This window comes from Ranitomeya imitator, chromosome 4 (assembly GCF_032444005.1).
Source record: "Ranitomeya imitator isolate aRanImi1 chromosome 4, aRanImi1.pri, whole genome shotgun sequence".
In the NCBI taxonomy this organism is placed as follows: domain Eukaryota; kingdom Metazoa; phylum Chordata; class Amphibia; order Anura; family Dendrobatidae; genus Ranitomeya; species Ranitomeya imitator.
In genome coordinates this window covers 682,435,365-682,448,100 of record NC_091285.1, presented here as the reverse complement: position 1 = coordinate 682,448,100, position 12,736 = coordinate 682,435,365, and the positions used below count along the sequence as shown (strand labels likewise).

Below are 12,736 nucleotides of genomic sequence, written 5' to 3'. Positions count from 1 at the left end.
GGAGGTGGCGCACGGCACCAAGGGGGTTGGAATGACGGCTGTGCTGTGTCACATGACAAAGGAAAATCCCACTTCTGGGATGGTTTGACGGTGTGAGGGGACACATTATATGAGTGTGTACTTCAGCGTTTGCAAGGAGCATAATTTTCGGAGCCACCATTTTCCATGTGCAGTATTACTGCTGTACAAGATGGCTCTTTCTGCAACAAATGCCTGGGGGGGGGGGTTAAAGGTTCCCTTTCAACTTGCTCCACTGCAGGCTTCGGCCTACACTCTGCTCCTCTTTGATTCCCTGGGTTTCAACACTGTCAGTTGCCACCTGGAAGTGTTGTCTACACAGAAAAAACACTAGCTGATGTGTCAGTGGGGTTCAGCACTGCCAGCTGTTCCCCTGCTGTGTAGTCGGCAACGTGTCCAGCACAAGCCACGCTGGCACAACAGAACAAAAGCTGCCACCAGTGCAGGCTTCGGCCTACACTCTGCTCCTCTCCTCCTCCTGCTGCCCCTGGGCTCACACACCGCTAGTTTTTGCCCGGAAGTGCTAGCTGCACAGAGAAAAACACCAGCCAATGTGTTAGTGGGGTTCAGCAACGCCAGCTGTTCCCCTGCTGTGTAGCTGGCAACGTGTCCTGCAAACGCCATGCATGCACCTGAACTGAAATTAAAGGGAACCTGGCCCCATCCCCCCAGGTCTTTCTATGTATAACAGCCACCTAGTACAGCAGTACTGCTGCATTTGTACAAGGTGGCTGATTTTTTCTCATTGCCCACGTTGAATTAAACATGTAAAATATGTGTCTCATTACAGACCATTACAATGTCCCTGAGGTGTGACTTTCCTTTTTAATGACACGCACCCCCCCCCCCTTGGTAGCGCTGCCCGTCTTCTGACATCATTGGTTGGCTGCCTGTGCCTGTGCGTCCGCCATGCCCGACACAACCCCCCTCGTTGTCTTATATATTTTGCCTGCGAGGGTGTGATTGATGGGCATGTGCAGTGCATATGTTCGCATGCCTTAACTCATCTCCTTCCGCCTTCTTCAGACTGTGCGGCCTCATGGCCGTGGTAGGCGATAAGGGATCAGCTGAGGCCGCCCAGTCTGAAGCAGGTGTAAGGACATGTGTGAGCGGCAAACATATTTACTGCACAAGGCCACGAATCCCAGCCACGCAGTGTGATTTTTTTAATACACACTGCGGGTCTGGGATTCATGGCCATTGCTAACCGCACCGGCCAACATGAAATGAGGTGAGAAGACAGGCAGCGCTCACAGCGCATGGCCAAGGGATCACAATAGCGCAGACTCCTGTACAGCAAATAACAACGCTCAGGAGGCTGCGCCCAGCACCAAGGCGTTTGTTATGTGCACCTGTGCTGTGTCTACTTAAAAAGACAAGTCACGCCTCCAATACAGAACTGAACTACTGTTCTATGGGCTAAATTGTGTACCTCTTTCATTCTGCGTGTGCAATGAGCAAAACTTAAAGGGCAACCTTTAACTTGTGGAGCTTTACTGCTGCACAAGGTGTGGCTCTTCAACATTGTAACACCTGAGGGTGGGTTAAAGGTTACCTTTGAAATTGGTTCAAGTAGGCTTCCGCCTACACTCTGCTCCTCCTGCAGACCCTGGGCTCTAACTACGCCAGTTGGGGCCCGGAAGTGCTGGCTGCACAGAGAAAAACACCCACCATTGTGTCAGTGGGGTTCAGCACCGCCAGCTGTTCCCCTGCTGTGTAGCCGGCATCGTGTCCAGCACAAGCCACGCTGGCACAACTTACCAAAAGCTGCCACCAGTGGAGGCTTCGGCCTACACTCTGCTCCTCTCCTCCTCCTGCTGCCCCTGGGCTCAAACACCGCTAGTTTTTGCCCGGAAGTGCTAGCTGCACAGAGAAAAACACCAGCCAATGTGTTAGTGGGGTTCAGCACCGCCAGCTGTTCCCCTGCTGTGTAGCCGGCAATGTGACCTGCAAACGCCACGCAGGCACATGAACTGAAATTGAAGGGAGCCTGCCCCCCACCCCCAGGTGTTTCTATGCATAATAGCCACCTTGTACAGCAGTACTGCTGCATTTGTACAAGGTGGCTGACTTTTTCTACTTGCCCACGTGGAACTCAACACGTACAAAATGTGTCTCATTGAGACCATTCCACTGTCCCTGAGGTGTGACTTTGCTTTCTAATGATACGCAGCACCACCCTTGGTAGCGCTTCCCGTCTTTTGACATCATTGGTTAGCTGGCTGCGCCTGTGCGTCCGCCCTGCTCGAAAAAACGCCCCTCGGTTTCTTATTTATTTTGTCAGCGAGGGTGTGGTTTATGGGCATGAGCAGTGCATATGTTTGCCTGTGTTCACTCATCTCCTTCCGCCTTCTTCAGACTGGGTGGCCTCATGGCCGCGGCATGCGATAAGGGATCAGATGAGGCCGCCCAGTCTGAAGCAGGTGTAAGGACGTGTGTGAGCGGCGAAAATATTTACTGCTCAAGGCCACGAATCCCAGCACCGCAGTGTGACTTTATGAAAAGGCACTGTGGGTCTGGGATTTATGGCCATCGTTAACCGCAGCGGCCAACATGAAATGAGGTCATAAGACGGGCAGCGCTAACAGGGCAGTGCCAAGGGATAACACAAGAGCGCAGACTCCTGTACAGCAAATAACAACGCTCAGGAAGCTGCGCCCATGCACCAAGGTGTTATTTTGGACACCTGTGCTGCGTCTCCTTAAAAAGACAAGTCACGCCTCCACTACTGTTTGACAGTATAATGGGCTAAATAGTGTACGTGTTTTATTCAGCGTGTGCAAGGAGCAAAATTAATAGAGCAACCTTTTACTTGTGCAGCATTAATGCTGCACAAGTTGTGGCTCTTGTACCTTGCAACACCTGAGGGGGGGTTAAAGGTTACCTTTGAAATTGGTTCAACTAGGCTTCGGCCTACACTCTGCTCCTCTCCTCCTCCTGCTGACCCTGGGCTCTAACACCGCCAGTTTTTGCCCGGACATGCGAGCTGCACAGAGAAAAACACCAGCCAATGTGTTAGTGGGGTTCAGCACCGCCAGCTGTTTCCCTGCTGTGTAGCCGGCATCGTGTCCAGCACAAGCCACGCTGGCACAACAGACAAAAAGCTGCCACCAGTGCAGGCCTCGGCCTACACTCTGCTCCTCTCCTCCTCCTGCTGACCCTGGGCTCAAACCCCGCCAGTTTCTGCCTGGACGTGTTAGCTGCACAGAGAAAAACACCAGCCAATGTGTTAGTGGGGTTCAGCAACGCCAGCTGTTCCCCTGCTGTGTAGCCGGCAACGTGACCTGCAAACGCCACGCAGGCACATGAACTGAAATTGAAGGGAGCCTGCCCCCCACCCCCAGGTGTTTCTATGTATAACAGCCACCTTGTACAGCAGTACTGCTGCATTTGTACAAGGTGGCTGACTTTTTCTCCTTGCCCACGTGGAACTCAACACTTACAAAATGTGTCTCATTAGAGACCATTACAATGTCCCTGAGGTGTGACTTTCCTTTTTAATGACACGCAGCACCCCCATTGTTAGCGCTGCCCGTCTTCTGACATCATTGGTTGGCTGCCTGTGCCTGTGTGTCCGCCCTGCCCGACACAACGCCCCTCGTTGTCTCATATATTTTGACTGCGAGGGTGTGATTGCTGGGCACGAGCAGTGCATATCTTCGCCTGTCTTCACTCCCCTCCTTCCGCCTTCTTCAGACTGTGCGGCCTCATGGCCGTGGCAGGCGATAAGGGATCAGCTGAGGCAGCCCAGTCTGAAGCAGGTGTAAGGACATGTGTGAGCGGCGAAATTATTTACTGCTCAAGGCCACGAATCCCAGCACCGCAGTGTGACTTTATGAAAAGGCACTGTGGGTCTGGGATTTATGGCCATCGTTAACCGCACCGGCCAACATGAAATGAGGTCATAAGACGGGCAGCACTAACAGGGCATTGCCAAGGGATAACACAAGAGCGCAGACTCCTGTACAGCAAATAACAACACTCAGGAAGCTGCGCCAAGCACCAAGGCGTTATTTGGGACACCTGTTCTGCGTCTCGTTAAAAAGACAAGTCACGCCTCCACTACAGTTTGACTGTAGAATGGGCTAAATTGTGTACGTCTTTCATTCAGCGTGTGCAAGTAGACAAATTAATAGAGCAACCTTTTACTTGTGCAGCATTAATGCTGCACGAGGTGTGGCTCTTGTACTTTGTAACACCTGAGGGGGGTTAAAGGTTTCCTTTGAAATTGGTTCAACTAGGCTTCGGCCTACACTCTGCTCCTCTCCTCCTCCTGCTGCCCCTGGGCTCTAACACCGCAAGTTTTTGCCCGGAAGTGCTAGCTGCACAGAGAAAAACACCCGCCATTGTGTCAGTGGGGTTCAGCAATGCCAGCTGTTCCCTCACTGTGTAGCCGGCAAAGTGTCCTGCAAATGCAACGCAGACACAAATCTGCCTCCAGTGCAGGCTTCGGCCTACACTCTGCTCCCCCTGCTTACCCTTTGCTCCAACACAGCTAGTTGGGGCTCTAGGAAGACAATCTTTAATAGGCAACGCATCCGGGTTCCAGCACCGCCAGCTGGTTCTCGGCAGTGTTTTTGTCACAGGTACTCCCTCGTGCCAAGCCTGGTTTCAGCACCGTCAGCTGTTTCCGGGTTGTGTCAAGTTCACTGAGATGCCTATGCTTGCCCCGTCGTGGTGCGGTCGGGTTAGCCAACTCCAGGGTGCCTCCAGTTTAGGAGCTTCCTATGTGGGCTGCTGTTGTGGATTCTGTTTTTGGGCTCCCTCTGGTGGTTACAGATGGTACTGGGTGACTTGTGTTCTCTGCGATCTCTGGTGTCCACCTGTTCTATCAGGATATGGGAGTTTCCTATTTAACCTGGCTTTCTTGTCATTTCCTCGCCGGCTATCAATGTAATCAGTGTGTCTTGTTACCTCTGCTTTCCGCTTCTGTAATCTTCAGGACAAGCTAAGTTTTTGTTTTTCCTGTTCCACGTTTTGCTTTATTTTTGTTTTAGTCCAGCTTGCAGATATGTGATTCCTTGTTGCTGGTTGCTCTAGTGGGCTGATATTACTCCTCATGTTCCATGAGTTGGCACATGAGTTCAAGTAATTTCAGGATGAGTTTTTGTAGGGTTTTTCGCTGACCGCGCAGTTCACTTTTGTATCCTCTGCTATCTAGCTTTAGCGGGCCTCATTTTGCTGAATCTGTTTTCATAACTACGTATGTGCTTTCCTCTCATTTCACCGTCATTACATGTGGGGGGCTGCTATTTCTGTGGGGTGTTTCTCTGGAGGCAAGAGAGGTCTGTGTTTCTTCTAATAGGGGAAGTTAGTCCTTCGGCTGGCGCGAGACGTCTAGGAATCATCGTAGGCACGTTCCCCGGCTACTGCTAGTTGTGTGATTAGGTTCAGGATCACGGTAAGCTCAGTTTCCATCACCCTAGAGCTCGTTTTGTTTTTTGTGCTTGTCCTTTTGTGATTCCCTGCCATTGGGATCATGACAGGCTGCGTGAATTGGTAGTCAAGGCTGGTTCTGTAGTGCCAGTAGGCCCAGCTCCCCCTGTAGGACTGTTGGGGTTCGGTAACTGCGGCTGCCTCGCGGCCTAGCTGTTCTCTCCTCTCCTGTGGACCTTCGGGTCCACCACCTGGTTCCAGCACCGTCAGCTGGTTCCGGGCCGAGCCTTTGGCTTAGGTGCCTCCTCCTGGGTATCCGAGTTCCGCCAACGTCAGGCGGTCCTTGGTAGTGATTTTAAGTGCAGGCACCTACAGCTTTGTAACCGGGTTCCAGCACCGTCAGCTGGTCCTCGGTGCCATTGGCTCTTGCACACTGGGGCAACGCATCCGGGTTCCAGCACCGCCAGCTGGTTCTCGGCAGTGTTTTTGTCACAGGTACTCCCTCGTGCCAAGCCTGGTTTCAGCACCGTCAGCTGTTTCCGGGTTGTGTCAAGTTCACTGAGACGCCTATGCTTGCCCCGTCGTGGTGCGGTCGGGTTAGCCAACTCCAGGGTGCCTCCAGTTTAGGAGCTTCCTATGTGGGCTGCGTGAATTGGTAGTCAAGGCTGGTTCTGTAGTGCCAGTAGGCCCAGCTCCCCCTGTAGGACTGTTGGGGTTCGGTAACTGCGGCTGCCTCACGGCCTAGCTGTTCTCTCCTCTCCTGTGGACCTTCGGGTCCACCACCTGGTTCCAGCACCGTCAGCTGGTTCTCGGCAGTGTCTTTTGCTCTTGTACCTTCTGCTCCCCATCCTGGTTCCAGTACCATCAGCTGGTTCCGGGCAGAGCCTTTGGCTTAGGTGCCTCCTTCTGGGTATCCAAGTTCCACCAACGTCAGGTGGTCCTTGGTAGTGCTTTTTAGCACGGGTACCTCCTGCTTAGTAACCGGGTTCCAGTAACGTCAGCTGGTGCTCGGTAGTTCCATTGGCTCTTGGACCTTCGGCTACCCATCCGGGTTTCAGTACCGTCAGCTGGTTCTCGGCAGTGTCTTTTGCTCTTGTACCTTCTGCTCCCCATCCTGGTTCCAGTAACGTCAGCTGGTTCCGGGCAGAGCCTTTGGCTTAGGTGCCTCCTTCTGGGTATCCGAGTTCCGCCAACGTCAGGCGGTCCTTGGTAGTGCTTTTTAGCACGGGTACCTCCTGCTTAGTAACCGGGTTCCAGTAACGTCAGCTGGTCCTCGGTAGTTCCATAGGCTCTTGAACCTTCGGGTAGCCATCCGAGTTCCAGTTCCATCAGCTGGTTCTTGGAATTTTCTCAGCCTTCTTGTACCTTCTGCTACATTTCCAAGTTGAAAACCCTAAAGTCAACGACCTGGAAGACCACCCCGATGACGACGACGACGGCGGAGACGACGACGGCGCAGACGACGACGGCGTAGATGACGACCCTGGAGACGACGACCCTGGAGACGACGACATGGAAGACCGAGAAGCAGAAGAACAAAAGGCTGCAGAACAAAGAGCAGAAGAACATTAAGCATAACACTTAATATCAGAGCAAAAGATATTATCTAAATTATATGCAGAAGAAGACTAAGCAGTGTATGGGGGTGAATCCGTTCCTCCTCGTGGTGCCCCTGGATAAAGCCTGATGCTGCAGGCCAAACTGAACGCGGACAAATGTAACTTTTGTGACTGGCAGAACGGAAGGTGTAATCTTCAAACTTTTATAGATAACAATTACGGAAATGCCTGTCACAAATGAGAATATGATGAAGAAGTAGAATAGGAAGAATAATAATAGTTGAAGAAAATGAATATGTAGAATAGGAAGAATAATAATAGTTGAATAAAATGAATATGAAGAATGTAATAAAAAAAAATTGGTAGAAGATGAAGAAGAAGATGAATAAGGTGAAGAAGTTGATGTCAAAGATGCTGATGATGATGATGAAGATGAAAGTGTGGGAAAAGTTTAAAAAAAAAGGGGAAGGGCATGGAATAGTGAAACATCAATATCTGACAAAATTAAAAAAAGTTACATAGTCAATATCTTAGTCACTACGAACGTCTTTAAAAAAAAAAAAAGGCTATTCTATTTGATTGCGCTAAACCTCTATGACTTTAATGTCTCTGCCACCTCCCCAAATACATCCTGCATTATTCTTTGTTGTTTTCCTTCATGTAGAATGAACCTACAAGGAAAGAAAGGGTTTATTTTAATTCCGATATTTTGGTCCCATTGACTTGCATTGGGATCGGGTATCGGTATCGGCGATATCCGATATTTTTTGAATATCGGCCGATCCTATCCGATACCGATACTTTCCGATATCGGAAGGTATCGCTCAACACTAGTCATGATCTTAATTCATCCTTGTTTATATATTTTCCAAAATGGGAGTAAAAGTTGCAAGTTTCCTGATGGCTTCCAGATATTATCTCGTGCACTTTTCATGAGAACTATTGGGCGTACATGCTTTTAAATTGACCTCGTGGTGCAACGGTAGCGCGTCTGACTCGAGATCAGAAAGTTGCGTGTTCAAATCACGTCGGGGTCAAGAAACTCAATCATCTTTACATAACTTCATCTTCATCTATCATCGTTACATAACTCTATCATCTTTACATAACTTAATCGATGCTTGGGTAAAGATTAAAACAGAAACTGGGTAATCCTACTGACAATAGAATAGCTCAACGTTGTTGTCATGTGTCAGCGCAGTGTTTGAAAAGTGTTTTATTTAAATGATATAGATTAATATCTTATCAACAATACTTTGATGAGAAATATCATTTGGGAATTGAGTTCAAAACATAAAAAAATCCATGCCGGGAACAGCCAATACTTTGTTCATGCCATTGTCTTCTTTGAATTTCTTAGAGAAGAGGGCTTATTACTAGATATTTAATTTTAAACTGGAAATCAATGAATCCGAATGTGATGATTTTAATTCAGCCCTGTTTATGTCTTTTCTAAACTGTGATTAAAAGTAGCAAAATTCCAGATGGGGTCCATATATTATCTCATGCACTTTTCATGTGAAGTATTGGAGCAAACATGCTTTTCAACTGACCTTGTGCACAATGGTAGCGCTTCTGACTCCATTAAAGAAGTCTGCGTGTTGATATCACATCAGGGTCGAGAAGCTCTTTCATCTTTTCATAATTTCATCGATGCTTGTGTTAAGATTGAAAACGGAAACTGAGTAATTCCACTGACAATAGGAAAATTCGACTTTGTTGCCACCTGTAGGCAAAGTGTTTAAAAATGTGTTTTATTTAAGTTATGTAGATTAACATCTTATCAACAATACTGTGATGAAAAATGTCATTTGGGAATTGAGTTCAAAACATAAAAAAAATAATCCTTGCCGGGAACAGCTAACACTTTGTTCATGACATTGTCATCTTTGAATTTGTAAGAAAAGAGAGTTTATTATTAGATTTTAAATTTTAAACTGGAAATCCCTGAATCAGAATGTCATGATCTTAATTCATCCTTGTTTATATCTTTTCCAAAATGGGAGTAAAAGTTGCAAGTTTCCTGATGGCTTCCAGTTATTATCTCGTGCACTTTTCATGAGAAGTATTGGGCATACATGCTTTTCAACTGACCTCGTGGTACAACGGTAGCGTGTCTGACTCCAGATCAGAAAGTTGCGTGTTCAAATCACGTCGGAGTCAAGTAAATCATCTTTTCATAACTTAATCGATGCTTGGGTAAAGATTGAAACGGAAACTGCGTAATCCTACTGACAATAGAATGGCTCAAAGTTGTTGTCATGTGTCAGCGCAGTGTTTGAAAAGTGTTTTATTTAAATGATATAGATTAATATCTTATCAACAATACTTTGATGAGAAATATCATTTGGGAATTGAGTTCAAAACATAAAAAAATCCATGCCGGGAACAGCCAATACTTTGTTCATGCCATTGTCTTCTTTGAATTTCTTAGAGAAGAGGGCTTATTACTAGATATTTAATTTTAAACTGGAAATCAATGAATCAGAATGTGATGATTTTAATTCAGCCCTGTTTATGTCTTTTCTAAACTGTGATTAAAAGTAGCAAATTTCCAGATGGGGTCCATATATTATCTCATGCACTTTTCATGTGAAGTATTGGAGCAAACATGCTTTTCAACTGACCTTGTGCACAATGGTAGCGCTTCTGACTCCATTAAAGAAGGCTGCGTGTTGATATCACATCAGGGTCGAGAAGCTCTTTCATCTTTTCATAACTTCATCGATGCTTGTGTTAAGATTGAAAACGGAAACTGAGTAATTCCACTGAAAATAGAAAAATTCGACTTTGTTGCCACCTGTAGGCAAAGTGTTTAAAAATGTGTTTTATTTAAGTTATGTAGATTAACATCTTATCAACAATACTGTGATGAAAAATATCATTTGGGAATTGAGTTCAAAACATAAAAAAATAATCCTTGCCGGGAACAGCTAACACTTTGTTCATGCCATTGTCATCTTTGAATTTGTAAGAAAAGAGAGTTTATTATTAGATTTTAAATTTTAAACTGGAAATCTTTGAATCAGAATGTCATGATCTTAATTCATCCTTGTTTATATATTTTCCAAAATGGGAGTAAAAGTTGCAAGTTTCCTGATGGCTTCCAGATATTATCTCGTGCACTTTTCATGAGAACTATTGGGCGTACATGCTTTTAAATTGACCTCGTGGTGCAACGGTAGCGCGTCTGACTCGAGATCAGAAAATTGCGTGTTCAAATCACGTCGGGGTCAAGAAACTCTATCATCTTTACATAACTTCATCTTCATCTATCATCGTTACATAACTCTATCATCTTTACATAACTTAATCGATGCTTGGGTAAAGATTAAAACAGAAACTGCGTAATCCTACTGACAATAGAATAGCTCAACGTTGTTGTCATGTGTCAGCGCAGTGTTTGAAAAGTGTTTTATTTAAATGATATAGATTAATATCTTATCAACAATACTTTGATGAGAAATATCATTTGGGAATTTAGTTCAAAACATAAAAAAATCCATGCCGGGAACAGCCAATACTTTGTTCATGCCATTGTCTTCTTTGAATTTCTTAGAGAAGAGGGCTTATTACTAGATATTTAATTTTAAACTGGAAATCAATGAATCCGAATGTGATGATTTTAATTCAGCCCTGTTTATGTCTTTTCTAAACTGTGATTAAAAGTAGCAAATTTCCAGATGGGGTCCATATATTATCTCATGCACTTTTCATGTGAAGTATTGGAGCAAACATGCTTTTCAACTGATCTTGTGCACAATGGTAGCGCCTCTGACTCCATTAAAGAAGGCTGCTTGTTGATATCACATCAGGGTCGAGAAGCTCTTTCATATTTTCATAACTTCATCGATGCTTGTGTTAAGATTGAAAACGGAAACTGAGTAACTGCACTGACAATAGAAAAATTCGACTTTGTTGCCACCTGTAGGAAAAGTGTTTAAAAATGTGTTTTATTTAAGTTATGTAGATTAACAACTTATCAACAATACTGTGATGAAAAATATCATTTGGGAATTGAGTTCAAAACATAAAAAAAATAATCCTTGCCGGGAATAGCTAACACTTTGTTCATGCCATTGTCATCTTTGAATTTGTAAGAAAAGAGAGTTTACTATTAGATTTTAAATTTTAAACTGGAAATCCCTGAATCAGAATGTCATGATCTTAATTCATCCTTGTTTATATCTTTTCCAAAATGGGAGTAAAAGTTGCAAGTTTCCTGATGGCTTCCAGATATTATCTCGTGCACTTTTCATGAGAAGAATTGGGCGTACATGCTTTTCAACTGACCTCGTGGTGCAACGGTAGCGCGTCTGACTCCAGATCAGAAAGTTGCATGTTCAAATCACGTCGGGGTCAAGTAACTCTATCATCTTTTCATAACTTAATCGATGCTTGGGTAAAGATTGAAACGGAAACTGCGTAATCCTACTGACAATAGAATGGCTCAAAGTTGTTGTCATGTGTCAGCGCAGTGTTTGAAAAGTGTTTTATTTAAATGATATAGATTAATATCTTATCAACAATACTTTGATGAGAAATATCATTTGGGAATTGAGTTCAAAACATAAAAAAATCCATGCCGGGAACAGCCAATACTTTGTTCATGCCATTGTCTTATTTGAATTTCTTAGAGAAGAGGGCTTATTACTAGATATTTAATTTTAAACTGGAAATCAATGAATCCGACTGTGATGATTTTAATTCAGCCCTGTTTATGTCTTTTCTAAACTGTGATTAAAAGTAGCAAATTTCCAGATGGGGTCCATATATTATCTCATGCACTTTTCATGTGAAGTATTGGAGCAAACATGCTTTTCAACTGACCTTGTGCACAATGGTAGCGCCTCTGACTCCATTAAAGAAGGCTGCTTGTTGATATCACATCAGGGTCGAGAAGCTCTTTCATCTTTTCATAACTTCATCGATGCTTGTGTTAAGATTGAAAACGGAAACTGAGTAATTCCACTGACAATAGAAAAATTCGACTTTGTTGCCCCCTGTAGGCAAAGTGTTTAAAAATGTGTTTTATTTAAGTTATGTAGATTAACATCTTATCAACAATACTGTGATGAAAAATATCATTTGGGAATTGAGTTCAAAACATAAAAAAAATAATCCTTGCCGGGAACAGCTAACACTTTGTTCATGCCATTGTCATCTTTGAATTTGTAAGAAAAGAGAGTTTATTATTAGATTTTAAATTTTAAACTGGAAATCCCTGATTCAGAATGTCATGATCTTTATTCATCCTTGATTATATCTTTTCCAAAATGTAAGTAAAAGTTGCAAGTTTCCTGATGGCTTCCAGATATTATCTCGTGCACTTTTCATGAGAAGTATTGGGCGTACATGCTTATCAACTGACCTCGTGGTACAACGGTAGCGCGTCTGACTCCTGATCAGGAAGTTGCGTGTTCAAATCACGTCGGGGTCAAGTAACTCTATCATCTTTTCATAACTTAATCGATGCTTGGGTAAAGATTGAAACGGAAACTGCGTAATCCTACTGACAATAGAATGGCTCAACGTTGTTGCCACGTGTCAGCGCAGTGTTTAAAAAAGTGTTTTATTTAAATGATATAGATTAATATCTTATCAACAATACTTTGATGAGAAATATCATTTGGGAATTGAGTTCAAAACATAAAAAAATCCATGCCGGGAACAGCTAATACTTTGTTCATGCCATTGTCTTCTTTGAATTTCTAAGAGCAGAGGGCTTATTACTAGATATTTAGTTTTAAACTGGAAATCAATGAATCCAAATGTGATGATTT

General features: G+C 44.5%; 2 non-coding genes across 2 annotated transcripts; both read left to right on the top strand.

The window, feature by feature from the left end:
• Nucleotides 1-7,918: 7,918 nt before the first annotated feature.
• TRNAS-CGA (transfer RNA serine (anticodon CGA)) lies at nt 7,919-7,990 on the top strand. Its single transcript has one exon. It is a non-coding gene; the product is annotated as a tRNA-Ser (tRNA).
• A 2,127-nt stretch (nt 7,991-10,117) lies between these two features.
• On the top strand, nt 10,118-10,189 carry TRNAS-CGA (transfer RNA serine (anticodon CGA)). The gene has a single exon. It is a non-coding gene; the product is annotated as a tRNA-Ser (tRNA).
• Nucleotides 10,190-12,736: the final 2,547 nt, after the last annotated feature.